This window comes from Trachypithecus francoisi, unplaced genomic scaffold, assembly GCF_009764315.1.
Source record: "Trachypithecus francoisi isolate TF-2019V2 unplaced genomic scaffold, Tfra_2.0 Lachesis_group7, whole genome shotgun sequence".
Lineage (NCBI taxonomy): Eukaryota > Metazoa > Chordata > Mammalia > Primates > Cercopithecidae > Trachypithecus > Trachypithecus francoisi.
The window spans coordinates 92422746-92444085 of NW_022681472.1; positions in this window are offsets into that span (position 1 = coordinate 92422746).

The following is a 21340-nucleotide window of genomic DNA, read 5'->3' on the forward strand; positions in this document are numbered from 1 at the left end:
GATAGTAAAGATATTAGGCTCTGTGTCCACAGTCTCTGTCACAATTACTCTATGCTGTTGTGGCACAAAAGAAGTGGTAGATGTAAATGGATGAGAGTAGCATTTCAATATAAATATATTTACATAAACAGGTTGTAAGTGATTTGCCAGTCTCTACCTTGAACTGTACCAAACAGCTAGGTTAAAAATGCTCTCTGGAATTTGCACTTAGGAACATGACAATTAACTCCAGGATCTGAATTCAGAAAAGCATAAAATGTCTCTTTGATGTCTCAAAGATTTTTTGCCTAGTATAACCTTTTTAATTTCTTTTTACTTTCTGCCAGAGTGTGATTCTAACTGAGAATGTAAAAATTACAAACAGATTCCCTGCTGCTGATGGGAAAATGAGCGAGATCCAATGGGTAGGAAATCCTGACATGCCACTGACCTAAACTACTAGTGTTGATCCCTAGAATTAGAATGAGATTCTCTGCCACAAAAGACATTTAAGTTTCTAACAAATTGAAAATTCTTAAAAGGGCCAAATTTTCAAACGTATGATTATTTTTGTTTATCACAGAAGTCTTTTCAGTATAACAGAAATACAGAGATATTGGTAACAGGGAGACGGGTGGGTGTATATTTATACTCCACTTTTTCCCCCCAAAATTAATTCTTTTGAGACATTTAAAAAATCCTGCCATATTGTAAATACTATTCATGATACTGGGAATACAATAATAAGTAAAAACCAATACATGTTCCGTGTCATCATAGCACTTGTACTGTATAAGCTTTGTGATCTGGATAAAAGTAATGGAGTCTTCTGAGGTTCAAAATTAGTTTATATTTTGTGAGGTGGAAGTATTTAACGCACATTTGCTGTATGAAGTTCTTCACATAAATGAAGGTAACTATTAGATGCCTAGACATAGTGGTTCCCTTCTCTATACCCACATCACATCCTTTTATTTTTCCTGATTGCAGGTTCTAATAAATTAAAGGCATATAACATGTTGCTTGCAGTATAGGCAAAAGCTTATTACACTAATTAAGTCTATAAACAAATTATGAAATTTTTATTTCTTTAAAAAATCTTAAAAGATGCAACTAATTATTGGTACCTTAGTAATCTATTTACAGGTTAACCAAATAAACGACTGCACGTTGACGAGAAAGGTAAATTTGTCGGCAAATAACCACTACAGATATAGTTTTAAAAAACTTAAAAATTGATGAGAAGTACTCATAACAGGTCTATGATAAGCCTGGATTTTGTGGAATAGAAGGGCCTCTGACCTGTATGTGGGCATCTCTTCCACTGTGCAGGAGATTTAGGAAAGAGTGACTATTCTTTGTGTCTTTTGGCAGGGGGCAGAAAGGCGAGGTTACTTAGTCAGGTGGAAATGGATTTGATATGGTTTATAAAGCATCTGAGCCAAAGATTCTGAGTTTAGGAAGATAAGCCCTGCTGCTATCTCTTGTCCAACTAACGCTTCCAAGTGCTGCCCATAAGAATTTAAAAGAAGATCCCCAAATCTCCCTTGAATTCCTTCAATATTATGATGTTTGGTCATCGTTGGCTTACCATCCTCTGAATGTTTCAGACAAATCTGAGCAAAACCTTATCAGGTTAGCTTTCAGTCTGACAAAGTCCCATGATTACAGGAAAGGAAAAGTAACTTTTAGATTCACATAATCACTCACAATTATATTTGGAGACGTATCATTGATCTATGTTGTTGGTAGTTTAAGCATTCAGTGGTGACGAAGTCAAGCCAGCCTCAGAAGTGGAAGTCCATATTGTTGAATCTATGGCAAGTCTGCCACCATGGCCACTTTGTAAACGTTCAGACTGAGCAACCACAAGAATAGCTAGGAAAGAGGCTGACATTTCAGAGCATACCACTTTGTACACCTTTGTATTGAGAACCTTCTGAATCTGTTAAGAAGTCACATCACCTACAAATAACTTCAATGTCTGAAGGGGTGGCCTGCCCCTCCACACCTGTGGGTGTTTCTCGTTAGGTGGAACGAGAGACTTGAGAAAAGAAATAAGACACAGAGACAAAGTATAGAGAAAGAAAAGCGGGGCCCAGGGGACTGGCGCTCAGCTTACAGAGGACCCACGCCAGCACCGGTCTCTGAGTTCCCTTAGTATTTATTGATCATTATCTTTACCATCAAAAAGATAAGGGAGTGGCAGGACAATAGGATCATTTTAGGGAGAAAATCAGCAGTAAGACATATAAAGATCTTTGTGACCTGAATAAGTTCAAAGGAAAATGCTGTGCCTTGAGATGCATATGCAGACATCTCCATAAACCTTTTAGCAGCATTGCTCCAGCAAATCCCACCTTATTCCTAAAGGCGGTTTTCTCTTTGCTCAGTAAACAAAGCACACAATGGGTTTTACACGGAGATGTTCCATTGCCCAGGGACCGGCAGGAGACAAATGTTTTTCTCTTACTTGAGATTAAGAGAATGGTGATGACTTTTAACCACAAGCAGCCTTTAGGCACTTGTTTAACAAAGCACATTCTATACAGCCCAAAATCCTTTAAACCTTGAGTCACCACAGCACATGTCTCTTGCAAGGACAAGGTTGGGGGTAGGGTCACAGATTAACAGCATCTCAAATACAGAACCAAATGGAGTCTCTTAAATCTACTTCTTTCTATATAGACACAGTAACAGGCTGATCTCTCTTTTCCCCACAAATGTCTGTGTCCACTTCTATAGGTCCAGCTACACATCTCTTCTTCTGATCACTTTATGCCAGTATTTGTATGTTTTACTTTGAAGTCCATAACCATCCAACCAAATTATTAGCAGCTACTCTGAAATCACTAAGGATCTGCACATCTGGGCAACTTTTGGTCCAATAAAATATGGAAGGTGATACAGAGAATCATAAAGCAGGATCTTAGATAGGCAGACAGGGTGTCAGTCAGATAGGCAGGGAATATTTAAGGCTGACTTTATGGAAGGAGTGAGTCTAGCAGACACCTAGAGGAAAGGAATTCTGGGCACAGAGAAAAAAAAATAAGGAGGACTTACTTAGTATGTGTTAGTGACAGCAAAGAGCCCAGTAGGTAGACAGACAGAATGGAAGGGGGGGCAGGAAAAAAACAGTAAGAGTCAGACAGCCTAGCTGTCTGAATTCTCCACTACAACATAGGCTCCAAGATTCAGATAGCAAGAATCCTCACCTTCCTTCAATCTCTATTATAACACTTATGTCACTAATTGAAAGCTATCTCAATTTTTCTTTTTCCTTTTTTTTTTTTTTTTTTGTGAAAGCTGATACAATGAATGACCACAATATTCAGTCAGGAGTTTAAATTTCAAGTCAAATCTTTTCTAATTATTGGCTTTGTGATGTCAGTAAAAAAATTGCCAGAGCTTAATTCTGCATCTGTGAAGGATGATTGTTATTCATAATGCACTGTTTCTTATGAGTTTAAATAAGAAAATGTTTTTGAAAAAATTTGCTTGCAAATGCTAGACACTGTATCCATGTTCAATGCATTGCAATAGAAATTCAAGTCCTCTGTTTTCCCTTCAGCAACTCTAGCTTGAAGGAAAAATAACATCATCACAACCATGATGAAGTAGATCCTGATCACCATCACAAATCAATATTTCTCTAATTTAGTCCTCACAAACAACTGTGAAAACTCTAATTTCCTGTACTTCCTCCCAGCTAGCTCAAGACAAACCTTTAGCAGGTAGGTACAGTGATCCTGGCTGCTTTGCATAATCCTGGATTTTCTGGAGCATACTATAGTGTTTTCAAAATATTTGTTAGAGAAACTTTGCAGAAGCCACTGAAAGTTGCTTTACAACTTCTCATCCTAGAGCCTTGCCTAGGGCTAGCATTAAGAAAACAATTTAAGTAACTTATGCCAGAGGGTCTGAGCTCTGTCTTTTCTCTCTGTATTTGATTTGCATAACTCAAACCAAATGGGCGCATATCAGCATTCTTTACTTCTACTAACAACTGATTGACTGATACTTCATTCATTCAGTAACTATTAATATTTTTCAAAGACCTTCCAGGCTCCATTTTAGGCTCTGTATCATTGAACATAAATGCCAAGTTTCTTATCCTCGTGGGGCTTTTATTTCAATGGAGAGAGAAGATCATAAGAACTACAGTGTAGTATGAATAATATTATTTAGCAAAAGTATTGTTTTAAAATTCCAGTATATAAAGAAATAGCTTTAGAGTTGGTAGGGTAAGTCACTTAGCAGTTTTTTTGTTTGTTTTTTTGTTTTTTGTTTTCTCAGAGAAGGTGTTTACACTAAGAAACATGTCTCTTTTCTTATACCAATTAGTTAGATGACTCTAAAGTCTAGTTTACAATGGACAGTGCTGGTTAATCCTGTTATCTAAGTGTTATTATTAATGATACTCCTTCACTGTGAGGTTTAGAACATAAATCACAGTCGTAATAACAATATGGATTCTATTAAAAAATTGATAGCTCTAGTAACATTTCACATGAGACTAGTAGTCTGTCCAGGCATAATACTTGTTGTAAAAATTTTAGTATGTTCCAACCCTATTGCCTATATTAGGAAACAATTTGAGGATAACGCTACTTCTCTGATTGATTATATGTGATCTTGTCTATGAGACAAAGAAAACTGCAGCAGAATCAAGTTTTATAGGAACATGTAAAATGCACAAATGTCAAGCATGTATGAGTGACCTCATTTCCTGCTAGGATTATGAGCCACACCCATTCACAGATTATGAGCCACACCCATTCACAGATGGTGTTACATCCTTCTGTCTGATTTCAGGTCACCATTCTTTCACCATTTCACAATATCTCACAACTTGGAGCCGGTCTGAAACCCAAGTCCATAGGTAAGCTCCATGCATTCTTCAAAGTAAAGTGCCACATTTACTGTAGTATATACATAGATCTTGACAGAGCAGGAGCATGGCCATCTTGGACAAGCACTGTCATTCTAAAATTCCCCTTGATCAAAAACTGCCTAAATCTAAAAAGCATCAGCCTAATGGCTAAGGCCAGCATGACCATAAACCACAAATGACATCTCCAACAAGAAACATTCTAACCCTAAGATAAACCCCTCCCTGACCAGAGACATGCCAGCCCCGAGATAACCTCCCCTTCAGCCGGAGAAATGTCAGCCCCAAAATAACCTCCCCTCCAACCAGAGACTTTCCAACCCCACAATAAACTTCTCCCTGACACAAAAACATTCTAACTCTGTGATAAGTTTACTCACCCTGAACCCTTAAATACTCCTAGTCTGTAAGAGAGAGTGCTACTGACCAAACTCGGCCAGAAGCCCCTCTCAGGTTTATTCTCAAAAATAAACCTGTCTTTGACTGTTGAATCGCTTTTTGTATTTCTTTCCTCTTTAACTCTTACAGTTCTAAAACGTTTGACATGTAAAACTGTTACTACCTTTGTATTGGATTCCTATCTTTTCATTGCTTTTATGATTCACTGATGAATTGTTTTAATCTTGTGTCTCCAACCCCATTCTTCCTGTAAGTTCTGTGGTTTTTATTGTACAATTTTGCGAAGTGTGGTGATTTTTAGGAATCCAGGACTCTCATTATAGCAGAAATGACTAGAGTTTCTTATTGATTCAATCATACATTCTTTTATTTAACAGCAACTAATTCTTAAAATCTTCTTGATTCACAATAATTAGTTTAAATAGCATGCTTTGTGTTCAACCAATGAGACTTCTTGATTAACTTCCCTGCTTTCCTAGATAGCAGTTATGTGGCAGGCCAGGTCTACCTAGTGGCTGAACAGGCAAACCTCCATACCAACAGTTTCAGCACTGACTGAATGGTTAAGTTAAATATTAAAAGCTGAAAGAATCAGTGCCCTTAGACAAAGGCTGGGATGTAACAAAAGCCCACCAAGAGTTTTGCCCAGGCCTTTCCTGAGCCTTGAAGCATGACAAGATAATGAAGGAATTCTTAATAGAACCCAGTTAGAATTAAGCAAATTTTACTGGGGGTCTGAAGAAATTCCCCAAGCTTCCACAAACAGCCCCACAACCAACTTCCACAAACCCCAAATTGTACTGGGGGTCTGAAGGAACTCTCCAAACGTCCATGATTTAGCATGAGACAAAATAAGGGTAATCACCCCAGCACCTGGACCCATTTAGATTAAGTAAATTTACTGAGGCTCCAGAGGAAGGTCTTTAGGAATCAGATCTTAGTTATAGATTGAAAGAAGTTAATCACTTATGTCTTTAGATGAATGCATGCAGATATATAGCTTAGAAGGTATATAAGTTTCTAAGCTATATATACTTACATGTAGAAACATAGCTTAGAAGGTATATAAGCTCTGGAAAACTTTGTAATTTTTGAGTTGGTCTGGCGATATTTTCCAGGACTTCTTCCTGTACCTGATTAAAGAAATAAACTCCTTCCTTTCCCAGTTCATCTGCATCTCCTTATTGGGCTGTGAGAATAAACAGCCCGACTCTTAGTTTGATCAGGGAACAGTTAAATACTCAGCTCAGTTCTCAGCTGAACAGAGTCAGGAAAGTAAAAATAGGCAGTAAAAAAAATAATGTTTTATATTTCTGCTACACATTATATGTTTCACTTAAATAACATTTAGTTAAACCCTATGAGGTGGATTTATAAACTCATTTTTATAAGTGAAGAAAAATAAAGTTTAACCAAGAAATTTAGGCCAGGCGCAGTGGGTCACACTTGTAATCCCAGCACTCTGGGAGGCTGAGGCAGGTGGATCACTTGAGATCAGGAGTTTGAGACCAGCCGGGCCAACACGGTGAAACCCCTTCTCTACCAAAAAATACAAAAATTAGCTGGGCATGATGGCATGCACCTGTATTTCCAGCTACTTGGGAGGCTGAGGTGGGAAAATTGTTTGAACCCGGGAGGCGGAGGTTGCAATGAGCAGAGATTGTGCCATTGTACTCCAACCTGGGCAAGAGAGTGAGACCCTGTCTGAAAAAAAAAAAAAAAGCAAATTACAGTGTATTGAGTTGTCCATATTAATACACTGATGAACTGATCAAGTCAGAATTTTCAGCTCGTGGCCTATCCAATTCCAAAGCTCATAATCAGTCACTCTAGTTCTTTATTGGCTTAGATAGAGAAAAATTGATATTTCAGACTCTCAGTATTTACCATATAACTCTCTATAAGGTAAACCTTCTTAAAATAAATGCTGTAGATGAAGAGATAATTTGTGGTTTTAATTTTGTGGCTGGATGTTATAAGAGTGAATCTCTTTGATAGTTTAAAAAAAAAAAAAAAAAAAAAAAGAGGTAGCTACCAAGTTTAAGTCACATCCATAGTCCAGTGTCTATCACAAAGCTGGGTTGAGGGAGAAAAAATGAGGAAGGGAGAAAGAAAGGAAGACAAAGAGATAAAAAGACAAAGGCACACAAGAAGAAAGGGAATTAATAAATAAGTAAATATTGTTCATCTGCAGTTTATGTTTCATATCAAAATTCCTCCCCATCTGGGTCATCAGGATGTGGAAAGCAATGGATTTTCCCTGTCAAAGTAAATTACCTTGATTATTCGTGCTGATGAATCCCAGGACTCACTCATTGCAATACAAAGGATTTTGTGGTCTCCAGCTAGTTCCTGAGATCTACAAGAGCATGCAGACGGAAGGTTAATTACAATATTCGACTAATTGCATTTCCTTGTCCTATACCATATGGAAACAATGGAATAAATGTGTCTATAATTAAGACTTGAAAACTCTCCACTGGGTAGCCAGTGAAAGCCTCACAATGCAGGTCTCAGATGAAGAGAAATCATTGCCTTTTATCTTTCAAAGAAAAAAAGCCTCTGATAACAGTGTATTCATGGATTCTAGTTCAGTCTTGTAACTTTTTTGTCACTTTTAGAAGTCCTTGTTGGACTTGTAACAGTTAGAAGTGGGAGATATTTGGATTCTTAAATAACACTTATAATGACACAATCTTAATAATTTAGAGTAAAATCAGACCTCCTTGTTCTCTTGCAATGTGTGCCTTGATCAACAAGCTACTTATTCTTTATTTACAATTATGATGTTATCCCGTGGGACCAAAGTAAAGCTATGGATTAGGCAGTTACATCTTGGAATAGAGTACAAATTAATATTAAACAAATACAAACTATATATACAGAAAAATTTTAAAAGATACTGATGTTGTTTTTTTAAATTATTAAATGCAGTTTCATTCAGGGTCACTAAGCTTCAACAATCTTTCCCTATTAATGTGCAAGAAAACACTGTTGGAACTAAAGTAATCTGAGTACCAATTTTATCTTCCTGGAGATGTCTGTTATACACAAAAGAGAAAAATGAAATAGTCCACTTAAAGGAGTCAATTATTTTTGGAGACTTGTTGTGTGAGTGGAAGACATTTTAGCTTTATCCCAGTACTTACATAAACGAGCTTAGAGGCTTAAAGGAACCAATTCACAGATGTCCTCAAGTGAAGTGGCTAAATGGTGTGATTTCAAAAATAAAAGACTTGAATATGTAATTAGCTGGCTGTTCCTCATTCAGTAATTTGCTCTATCTAGCTGTGAATTCACCTAACTTCCTCTTTGAATATATGCATTAGATATCCATAAATAGCAATGCATAGCTTTGTTAAGGTTCTTTAAGAAATGAATCTATGACCATTTTTGTTCATATCAATTGGTTGCTTGATCTGAATACATTCAATGGTTGGTTCTGCTAAGCAAAGAAAAGTGAGCAGTACCAGGTGCTGTTAAAGTTAATGATCAAATTACTTGTTCACACTACATTTGTTTATTAACTGCATCTCCTTCTCACTGAACTGGCTTGGAGCAGTGCATAATAACAGATTAGCTGCATGATGCATTTGTATGGTGCGAATGGGAAGCACAGGTCTTTATGATTACATTTGACTCAGAGTCTGAACCAGTGCAATAGGTACAGTAGGTAATTGTCCTGGTTTATAGATTAGCAATGAAGATTAGAAAGATGAAATAGCAATGATAAAATTATGCATTATATTCTGGCAGACTTGGAGTTTAAATTTGTGTCAGTCCAGATAACAACAACAAAAAAAAAGTAATAAAATAAAAAGCAAAATGACTTTAGACAAGTTCCTGAGAAGTCTGGCTGTACTACTGCCTCACTCTTAGCCATGGGCAATTCCCCTAACATCCTACATCTCCATTTTCAAGTTTTCGATCCAATGAAGGGATTGGTTTTACCTACTAGAGATGGTGTGAGAATCAGTGAGTTTATGCAGGTTATACCCTTAAAACAGTGTCTGTCACATATAAGCATCAGGAAATATTGACATATAAAATAACTCTTATATTTTGCAATGTATTTTAGAGCTTTCAGTTCAATTTTATTTACTCCTCAAATTTTAAATCAGTTCATTTTCCTACCCCAGTTGACAACATCACTACCAAGGGAGTGTAAGAAATCAAACATATATCTCAGTCCTGGGCCCAGTACAAACACATTCCTACATATATCTCAGTCCTGGGCCCAGTACAAACATTCCTCCATTTGTCTCAACTTCCTGGGCCCAGTGCAAACATTCCTCCATTTGTCTCAACTTCCTGGGCCCAGTGCAAACATTCCTCCATTTGTCTCAACTTCCTGGGCCCAGTGCAAACATTCCTCCATTTGTCTCAACTTTAGAAAAACACCACCTGGAGAGTCCCCGATAAGGTCACAACCATTTGTGGAGTGGTTTTACTGAAAGCACAGGAACCAATAAAAAAACTGCTAAATGTATAACTTAAAATGTTAACCAATTGTAATGCTGTAACCCAAAGAATTCCCTTGTTTCTCTGTAACCTTACATATCCTGTTTACATCGGGCTATAAAAAGCGAGCACATGCATCGTTCGGGGTCCTCTTGTATGCTGTGGAGCAGAGGGACCAAGTTCGAACTTGCAGTAAAGATCCTTGCCGCTTGGCTTTGACTCTGGACTCTGGTGGTCTTCTTCGGGGAATAAACGGTCTGGGCATAATAGGAGAAAAGCCGAGCAAGGAGGGGAATGTAATGGGTTGCAGTCACTTTTGGGTTGAGCTTTAATATCCTAGTTGGCTCAGCATCTGTGTTTGCAAAGAAAAATAATCTATGTTGATAAATCAAAGCCCCATCACTAAGGTCACATAACTCTATATGAAGCAGAAGTAGGATTGGAACCCAGTTTTTAAAATTTTTGTGGGTACATAGTAGGTGTATATATTTATGGGTTACATGAGATGTTTCAATACAGGTATGCAACATAAAATAAGCACATCGTGGAGAATGGGATATCTGTCTCCTCAAGCATTTATCCCTTGAATTACAAACAACCAAATTACACTCTTTAAGTTATTTTAAAATGTGCAATTATTATTTACTATAGTCACCCTATTTTGCTATTAAATAGTAGGTCTTATTTATTCTTTCTAACTATTTTTGCCTGTTAACCAACACAACCTCCCCTCCCAGGCATCCACTACCTTTCCCAGCCTCTGGTAACCATTCTTCTATGATGCCAATATGTTCAATTGTTTTGATTTTTAGATCCCACAAATAAGTGAGAACATGAGATGTTTGTCTTTCTGTGCCTGTCTTACTTAACATAATGATCTGGAGATCCCAGTTGAGTAGAACCCAGTTTTGAATGACTTGAAAATTCATACTGTTTCCTCTATTCCAGGTGTTTGCAAACTTTGGCCTGTGGGGCAAATCCAGCCCACAGCTTTCTTTTGTTGGATGTGTGAGCTAAGGATGATTTTTACATTTTAAAGTCATTCAAAAAAATATTAAAAGAAAGAGCATATTTTATGATATGTGAAAATTACATTTTTTTTTTCTCTTTTTTTGAGTCACAGTCTCTCTCTCTCACTCAGGCTGGAGTGCAGTGGTGTAATCTCAGCTCACTGCAACGTCTGCCTTCCAGGTTCAAGTGATACTCATGTCTCAGCCTCCCAACTATCTGGGAATACAGGTGTGTGCCACCACAACTGGCTAATTTTTGTATTTTTAGTAGAGATGGGGTTTCACCATATTGGCCAGGCTGGTCTCAAACTCCTGACCCAAGTGATCCACCCATCTGGGCCCCCCAAAGTGCTGGGATTACAAGCATGAGCCACTGCACCTGGTAGAAAATTACATTTTATTAATATTTATTGTCCATAAATAAAGTTCTGTTGAAACACAACCACACGCATTTGTTTGCGTATTGTCTATGTCTGCATTTGCATTACGACTGTAGAATCAGAGGTTGCAACAGATGCCTTATGGCATATAAGTCTAAAATATCACTTCATTGGCTCTTTATGGAAAACGTTTGCAGATACCTGCTCCATATTGTTACTTTCCCAATATTTTTCAATGGTTCAACATTACTGATCTTTCATATATTATTCCATATATTATTATTCCAAATAATGAATAATATTATTTACTTATTTTCATATTAAAGCAATTTCATTGCTTAAATAAATTTATTTGTTAAAAAAATCATTTGGTGTTACCCCCTTAAATATAAAGCCTTTATTTAAAAGTAAACATAAATAAAATAAATGCATATGTATTAAATTCATTTATGAGTATACCAGCAAAGTGATTTTTAGTATCTCCTGTGGTTGGTATAATATAATTGGAAAACACTTTACTGTTCTATTCAATAATCAAGGTAGATTATTTGTCATAAAAACAGATGATGCTGCAATTTTTTCCTACTTCAGGTTCTGGAGAGATGCTATTGCCTCATGTCTTCAGAGAGGATACATCAGGGAGCAATGTAGGTTGAAGGATTAGTATTTATAAATGAATGAAAAGAGAAGGGGAGAAATTGTAGGAGAACTGGCAGAGATAATCTGAGTAGCATAAACTATGGTAGTGACATGGGAGATCCCAGGTGGTAGTGGCCTTATGGAAGGCAGAGTGGGGTTTGTGGGTGATGTTTTACCTCAAGTACAATACGTGAAACTGCTTATAGTATTAGGGACTTCCTAATTTGGTGCCTGGGATACCTAGATGTATTTACACATCTAATATAGGAGAACATAGAAATTCTAAAAAAAAACCTATTCCCCATCACTAAGCTTGATTCATTCATTTGTTCATGGCATAACCCTGTACCAGGCACCAGTCTAGGCTGTTTAGTGATCAAGAGAGACAAACGACATGCCTTTATTTATGTATGTATTTATTTATTTTTTATTTTGTCCGGGCGCAGTAACTCATGCCTGTAATCCCAGCACTTTGGGAGGTCAAGGCGTGTGGATTACGAGGTCAGGAGTTCAAGACCAGTCTGGCAAAGATGGTGAAACCCCATCTCTACTAAAACTACAAAAATTAGCTGGGCGTGGTGGCAGGCACCGTAATCCCAGGTACTTGGGAGGCGGAGGCAGGAGAATCCCTTGAACCCGGATAACAGAGGTTGCAGTGAGCCGAGATTGCACCACTGCACTACAGCCTGGGTGACAGAGTAAGACTCTGTCTCAACAACAAAAAAATACATATATTTTTTCACATCTGGCAAGATTACCTCCATCTCCCACGACCCTCCTCTCTGGAGAAGAATAAGAAAGATTCATAACATTTCTCCTGACATTCTTTACACACTCAATTTAGTTTTCTTTCTAAACTATTAGTATCTTCTAGGTGTTTCTCTTTCCCCTGCCATGTGTGATTACATCAGAAAATGTCTTTTCTTTCCTCCTACTTGCAGCCACAAAGGACAGCTCTGGAAATGGCCTTCTCTGTGTAGAGACAGCACTGCCTTCATTATTAAATCATCCACAAGTGCTTTGATTGGATTGCTTGTGGCTGTTAGAGCTTTTTTTCTTTTAACTTCCTCTTTCTTTTATGTTGTAGATTTTGTAGACTTTTTACAAGAATTTTAGTAGACGTTCAACAAAGAAAGACTTTCTAGAATTATAAGTGACTTTTATCTGAGAAGGGGTCATTGATAATTACCTGTAGAAAGGCAATACATGTGTATGGGGGGTAGCACAGAGAATAATTTCAACTAAACAAGGAAGACGCACACTGAAAACAGTCTCAGAGAAGGATGAATGTGGACAGTGGAGTGTGCTTAGGTATAGTAAATTGCAGGCTGGGTGCAGTGGCTCACACCTGTAATCCCAGCACTTTGGGAGACTGAGATGGGTGGATCACCTGAGGTCAAGAGTTCGAGACCAGCCTGGCCAACATGGTGAAGCCCCATCTCTACTAAAAATGCAAAAAGAATTAGCTGAGCATGGTGGTGGGCACCTGTAATCCCAGCTACTCGGGAGGCTGAGGCAGGAGAATCGCTTGAACCTGGAAGGCAGAGGTTGCCCTGAGCCAAGGTCACGCCATTCCACTCCAACCTGGATGACAAGAGCAAAGCTCCATCTAAATAAATAAATAAATAAATAAATTTCAAAGTTTCTCAGTGTTAATGTACAGATCCTTAATAACGTAGCCTGGTTGCTAGTAACGAAAGCAGGTCTTCTCCTCTTCCTTCTTCCTCTCTCTTTCTTTTTTGATGGTCTTTTTCACATGCCCTCATAAGAAGTTTGAGGCCTGACATTAGACCCTGTTTATCACAGTTCTCAAGACCTACCCCAGGATATTGCCAACTGAGGGAGGACCCTGAACAGTTTACTCATGTCTTTATACCCAATAACTCTTCTTGACCCCCCTTTCCCCATCTCATCTCCACTTTAGAGTTGGGGATAGATACATCCTTACTGTCTCAGGTCGGGCTAGCATGTGACACAATTCTGGGGAAAGTGGAATAAGTAGACATTCATGGGAGCTTTCTGGAGTCTAACATCCACCCACCCATTTTCCCTTGGCTTTTACACAAACGTGAGGGCTCAGCCTTGCAGAAATAATGTATATCCATGATGGAACACCCCAGAAAGCCCCAGATATAAAGGCCCTAATTTTGCTAAATCACAGAATCCTTGTTAGTAGCCATGTGCAATTAGACTTTCTTCATCGTGAAGAGAATAAGTTTTATTCAAGTGAAATGTTGGGGACTTCTGTCCAAGCACTTTACCCTCTCTTAAGCACTTGTGATAGACTAGTGAACAAGACAATGAGATATTTTGCTACATGCAGATGAAAGCATTCTAGGCTTATGAAAGATGTAGTTCTTATTTTCATCAATCATTCAACCCTGAGCTGAAGTTTATCCTGACCCTTCTTAGAAGACCCTCACTACCTCTGAGGCAGTCTGTGATGGTGGCTATGACAATGGAAACGCTGCTGTCCCTAATAACATCTTCACATAAGTATAATCTATATGTTGAGGAAAGTGGCATCTTAATATTTACAAACTTTGGCCACATCCTTGTTCTTATGGGAAAGGTACTACCTTTTGAGGCTAAGAGTGGAGGTAACAATAGCCCAATTAATAGATACAGATAAAAGTAAAAGTCAAAGTAAAACAAATATGAACAACTTTCCCTAAGTCATGCACAGAATAATAGAAAGATTCTAAGACTACTCTCTTCTTGTACCAAATGTTTAGTCACATGCTGAATATGATGGGAAGGAAGCAGGAGTACCATTTGGCATTAAAAAACAAATACTGCTGGTATTCCCTGCCTTGAATGATCTAAATTTCAGGAGTTATATCTGATTCACGATCATTCAATCTTGGCTCATGTGTTCAAATCCCTCTGACAAGGTTGTTTATTTTCAATGGAAGCCATTTGAGTGAACCTCTTGGCATTCAAACTAGAATGTCTATAGGATCAGTCTATGTGGATTCACATTGTAAACTAGCTTGCTTCATATCCATTGAAGGTCAATATAGGAAAGTGGGAAATTCATTTCTCTTTGAGTATCTCAAACCTTGATCTCACACTTGGGCTATTTCAGTAGCTAAATTCTCCTCTTTGCTAGAGAAGGTTCCCTGCATAGCTACCTCTGTGTGCCATAATCATTGAGTGTTTTATGGTGTCCAGAACCCCACCAGGAATAATTCTTTCTCTCCCTCTCTCTGACATAATCTTAACTTTTATGAAACATCCTCTATTCATATCACAGTTCTGTTAGTAGTGATGATAATTATCTTTATAATAACCCAATCCTCCATGAAATCCTAAATGCTATTCTACAGTTTAAAGGGTGGGTCAGACAGAATAAGAAAAATATGGTTTTGTAGTTTGCACTGGAGTCTAGACAAAGGTCATGAGCAATAATAAAAGTGTATATTATAATAAAATGAAATACGTAGCAAATGTGAAGCACAGATGAAAACCTTAATAAGAGTGCAGGAATAACAAGAGATCACTGAGGCTACAACATTGAGGAAAGTCTGATTAAATAGATGATATTTAATTATACCTGAAAGAAGACTAGAAGGCTGTTCCTCAGATATATATATATGTATCTCACATAGGATTTTATTTCGCAGTCAATTTGCCAGTTGGAGACCTCTGGCTGGCAATGACACTGCCAGGCCTTCTTTGGGCCTGGGCTCACTACAGGAGATGCCCTGTCTACTCAACTCATGGCTCCAGGGCTAATTCAGCCCCAGTGCTGCTTCCCATCACATGGGGTGGCTGCCCTCCACTGGCAGAGGGCCACTGTGCTACTGTTTTCTTCATACCTGCATTCGGTAGGGTCCCAAGTTCTTGTCCTGCATCCAAGAAGAATGAGGTTACATTGACATTTGAAGAGTCCAGTGGGTGGAGAAAAGTTTTACTGAGCAATGAAACAGCTCTCAGCAGAGATGGGATGCGAGGGAGGTTCCCTACCAGAAGTCAGAGGGTCTCTCCCTCAGTCTAGCTAGATGCAAGGCTTTTATCAGCTCAGAATGGGGGAGTATGTGCTGATTGGTATGTAAGTATGCAGTAAAAGGCTAAAACAAAGGCACCATTCAAAGGTGGGCATGACAATGTATAAAACCAATTAGGTGGCTAACGTAGTGAAACACTGTCTCTACTAAAAATACAAAAATTAGCTGTGCATGGTGACATGCGACTGTAATTCCAGCTACTCGGGATGTTGAGACAGAAGAATCGCTTGAACCCAGGGGGCAGAGGCTGCAGTGAGCCAAGATCATGCCACTGCACTCTAGTCTGGGGGACAAGAGTGAAACACCATCTCAAAAAAAAAAAAATTAGGGAAGGATAGGTATATGTAAATTGGTTGAAGGGTGGGGATCCATTAGAGGAAAGCACACCAAATGGGAAAGGGGTTCTAAATCTTGACCGTGGATTTCAGGCTTTAAAATGTCTTTGACTTAAAGGTGCAGTTTCACTGGGGACCTTCCCCTATCTGCCTAAGATTTGTCTGCCTCCAGCTGCTCTCTCTATATATCTATATGTGCAGAAAAAGTATTATAGACCAGTGAAAAAGCACAAGCAAAAGCCCAGTGGTAGGAAAGAGCTTGCCAAATTTGGAAGGGTTGACATGACCCACTGTACTGCAATAGACAGTTGCTATGAAAGAATACTGAAAAATCAGATTTGAAAGATGAGTGAGAACTGTCAGGTCTCTAAGCTAAAGCTCAGCCATTATAATGCCAGTGACCTGCACATATATGTCCAGATGGCCTGCAGGTGCAAGAAGTCTGGAGCAGTTGAAAAATCACAAAGAAGTAAAACAGACAGTTCCTGCCCTAACTGATTAACCAACATTACAACATTCTACCATTGTGACTTGTCCCTGCCCTACCTTAGCTGATCAATCAACTTTGTGACATTCTTATCCTGGATAATGAGTTTAATGATCTCCCCACCATGTACCTTGTGACCCCCTCCTCTGCTAACAATAGATAACCACCTTTTACTGTAATTTTCCATTACCTACCCAACTCCTATAAAACAACTCCTTCCCCATCTCCCTTCACTGACTCTCTTTTCAGACTCAGCCCACCAGCACCCAGGTGAATTAAAAGCTTTATTGCTCACACAAAGCCTGTTTGGTGGTCTCTTCACACAGACGCACTTGATGTTTGGTGCCAAAACCCGGGATTGAACCAGGGGATGTATTCGTGCAGGCTTGGACTTAAAGACCTGACAAGAACCACAGAGGGAAGCCATTGAATGCCAAGCCTAAGCATTAGGAATGTAGGCAGTGGAGAGCCTTGAGGGTATTCAGAGCATGGCAGTGATTTCTACATGCCAGAGAGTTGGAAACCAAGTCCAACACCCCATGCAGGAAGTGGGAGAAGACTGAACATATAATCTCTCCCTCTACTGGGCCGGATTTGAGAAAGCATTTTTCTTTCATTGTAAACGTTTTCTTTGCCGCATGAAAGCCAACACATCCAACAGAGGGTCTCAAAAACACTGACAGTGCATTTCCTGTTTTCAGTGCCCCCCTCTAAGAAGCAGTAGCCCTCTAATCTCATTGAATTCTGGCTTAACTTGGAACTTGCAATTCAAAATAAAACCCAGTGATTTACTATTTCATGGTGCTATTAAAAAAGTCAAAGGAATGTTAATGATTCTTAACCTGAATAATGAGTTCTATAAAGGAAAGGAAAGGTCAACAGGTACAACTGAGAAGAGAAAGGAGGTTGTCTAGCAGCCAGAGTGAAAGTTTTGGAGGATGACTACAATGGGCACTAAAAGACCCTAGAAGGACCTCAGTAATTCAATTTAGCGTAATAATGTGTGAGTGCTTGAGGACCAAACATCAATGCTATTTAAGATCAGAATCTTTAATTTTCTTTAATGGCCTTCAGATAATAAGAAAAAAACATTAAATTTTCAGAGGTTCTGTGGCTGTTGAAAACAGACTGATCAGAACATTCATTTTAGTAAGTACCCAGGTGATTCTGATGAAATCAGAGTCAAATCCACAGAAATAAGCCTAGAGAAATTCTGGTTTGCCCTTCACTTGTTTTTGATCCTCACAAAAGCCATTTCACAAATATTTTACGTACAGGGAATCATAGGTTTGAGAGGGGTTACAAGATACAGAGGTCACAGCTCCTGAGTGGTTCTGCTGTATCTTAAGGCCATGTCTTCTAATCCAAGTACTGGTTCTGTGTCTACAGTCCCTTAGTTTATATATAATAAAACTAAATTCATAGTGGATTGCTTAATTCCAAAAGTTAAATCAGTCTCAATTCTAGAATTCAAACACGTTACTAGAGTCACAAAATCATGCCACCTTCATCTGCAGTTCACTTATGAATTTCCCCAGATTCATGACTCCATTGACCATGATCCAGCATTGCACTATATACACAAAACCTAACTTTTTGCTATATATGCAACACCACCATATGTGCAAAACCATTGCACTATATATATATATATATATATGCAAAACCTAAGTTTTGCACTTGTATTAAAAGGTTCACCCTCTTTGTCCTCTGAAGTCCTTGAAGGAAAGCAAATGTGGTATTTTGCTTGCTTGTTTTTGTTGCGATTTCAGAAACATAGTAAATTTATCTGTGGTTTGAGGTGGGGTACAATCAGGAGAGCTGGAGCTGAAGACAAGACAGTGGGGCTCTGTGTTAGTCTCTCTATTATTTGAGGCAAGTAACTTCCCCTCCGAGCCACAGGAAACGCTTCCATGAATGGGGTCTGCTTATCTATCTAGCAGGAGAAACTAGACAAGCAGTTTGAGTTAGTTTTAACTGCCACCTCAATCTTTGATGCCTCCTCAGAAATTAGGTATTTTTAGCTTTATTTTAGCAAACAGCAGAGTCCCTTTTTTCTAAAAGGGTATTTGAATAAAACAGATAAATGTGGGGCTTCTCCAGTTGGAATTGTGCCACAACACAGACTCTGAGGTGGTTCTTGGGGGAATCTTCGGAAATGTTTACAAATCTGACAAGCACAAGAGTAAAACTTTCAGGACTTCAAATTCCAGGAGTGTGTAGGAAGTAGCACGAACCTGAGAAGACTCGGGGGACCACTGGTTTCAGTTCCAACCAGTAACTTTAGTTACCCACTAGAGTAACTTTTCACAGATCACATCTCTTTTGCTAAATCTATGTTTTACATTTTAGAATAACCAACAATTAGTATATATGATTTATGAGGTTTATTTCAGCTATTTCATACCACATAATAAGTTATAATTCAGAGATGAGGTCAGTACTAGGGCCTTTAAAAATCTCACTAGATGGTAAACTTCATGAGGGCATCTGCATGTGTGTGTATAGCACTGACCATGTGGTAGGCAAGCCAATAACACAATAAAAAAACAGCCTCAGTGGCTTTCATAATACAAAACACAGATGGCATCAAAATCATTTACATTTGATTTGGAAATGTATCTTAGGTTTAGCTTTATTTTGTCAAAGAATGCTTAAAGAATGTTTTAGAGTGTGTGCTGTGTATCACTTAAACATTTGGTATAAATGTTTGAATTACATCCCTTCATGTTTAAAATTTGCTATTTATAAGCAGTCAGTTCATGTGTGCATGTGTGTATGCACACACACAGAGATATATATACTAGCACAATGCATAATATATAACAACCACCGAATCAATATTTGATGGATTATATAAGACGTGTGTGACATATCCATATATAGGTGTGCTCGTGTGTGAATGTAGCCACATGTCTGTGAGTGTGTGTATGCGTATATGTGTAATTATTCAACTCTGACTTCTAAACATGCCTGTGTATATAGTTAAGTGAGAAAAAAGCCAGATTAACTGATCCATTTGACAATACATCTTTTACTCAATACCTGTCTGACACCTCTTAGAAAGTCATGATAAATGATTAATGAGTGCTTAAAGTACAAATGCATGTTGTTTCCGGCTATTTATTTAGATAGCCCGTTTTGGCTTCTAATCAAGACAGAAAGTAATGCATCCAACATTGAGGGCTCATACTTTGAAAGCATTTGAGGGAAAATGCTCTGGAGCAACAACCTCCTCTGGCACAGGCAGACACACACATACTCGCAGACTGACAGATCGGTGCCTGCCCTTCCTGTACATATATCCACAGTCCATTATGATTTTAGAGTGAAGAGCAATTGGCATAAGATCAAAATAATTTTTAATGTGCCAATAATTACTCACCCTAAATTAGCCTTCAGTCTCCACATGAAGAGGTATTTGTTTTGATGCCTCCACGATAAGGAAGCGGCAAAACACAGCCTGAAAAATGGACTTCTTATTTCCAGTTTGAGCCCTAATTTTCTTTGCCTATCACACTCCACAGGTCATCTCACATGTCACTTCTAGAAATTCCAGAAGTGGATTTCCTGTAGTTCCCCCTGCTACTTTCCCTTTTTGAACATGAGGCACACTTCAATGTTTTTTATTTATTTATTTATTTGTTTGTTTGTTTGTTTGTTTGTTTGTGTATTTTGAGATGTAGTCTCGCTCTGTCACCCAGGCTGGAGTGTAGCAGTGCAATCTTGGCTCACTGCAACCTCCACTTCCCGAGTTCAAGTGATTCTCCTGCCTCAGCCTCCTGAATAGCTGGGATTACAGACACACACCACCATGCCCAGCTAATTTTTGTATTTTTAGTAGAGTCAGGGTTTCACCATGTTGGTCAGGCTGGTCTCAAACTTCTGACCTCGTGATCCACCCATCTCGGCCTACTAAAGTGCTGGGATTACAGGTGTGAGCTACCGCTCCCGGCCACTTCAATGTTTTATTAAGCTGCGCTATGCTTCTCCAGGTCAGTCCATCTTCTGATTCAGCTGAGTTCTAGTGTCTTGCACTCTGGCACAAATCCTCACATATGGTGCCTTTGCCTGGTTAACTCTAGCTCTGAAAATTGAACCCATATACCCAAAGGATCAGAAGACGCTCTACAAAGAAGATCAACATGACATGATGAAAACAAAGACCTTAAAAGACTAAAGACTGGAGAATGGAAGGGACTTCTGCAAGTTCATATAGTTACATTGATTTGAAGTACCTAGGTCTTCTCATTCCTACATTGACAGCAACCTACTTTTCAGAATTTAAAAATTCCTGCAAATATGCTTAAATAAAAAAAAAAAAAAAAAAAAACAGTTTCCCTGTAAAGCAGAAACAAAATGTAGCTTTTCATTGATTTAGCAGGTTACTTCAAATATTATCGCACCATCAAAGAAAGTTACTGTTACTAGCCAACAAGTAAACCTCCTAATTCCTAATTGTCATTCTCTCTTCCTCTCTCCCTCTCTTTTACTCAAAATAATCCAATTACTGCAAGTGCTAGATTCTATTCTCATTGATAAGCTCGAGGAAATGGGGCAAAACATTTGATTTCACCCTCTCAGTGTCTGTGATTAGCATCCCACCAATCCAGATGGGTTCCCAAAACTGTAAATCAGAAGCTGGATAACTCTGTGTATGCTGAATTCTTTTCAGAAACCTCTCTGGCAAAAAGGAAAATGAATCAAGTTACTCGATAAAACTCCAGTATATACCCTCTCATTCAACCT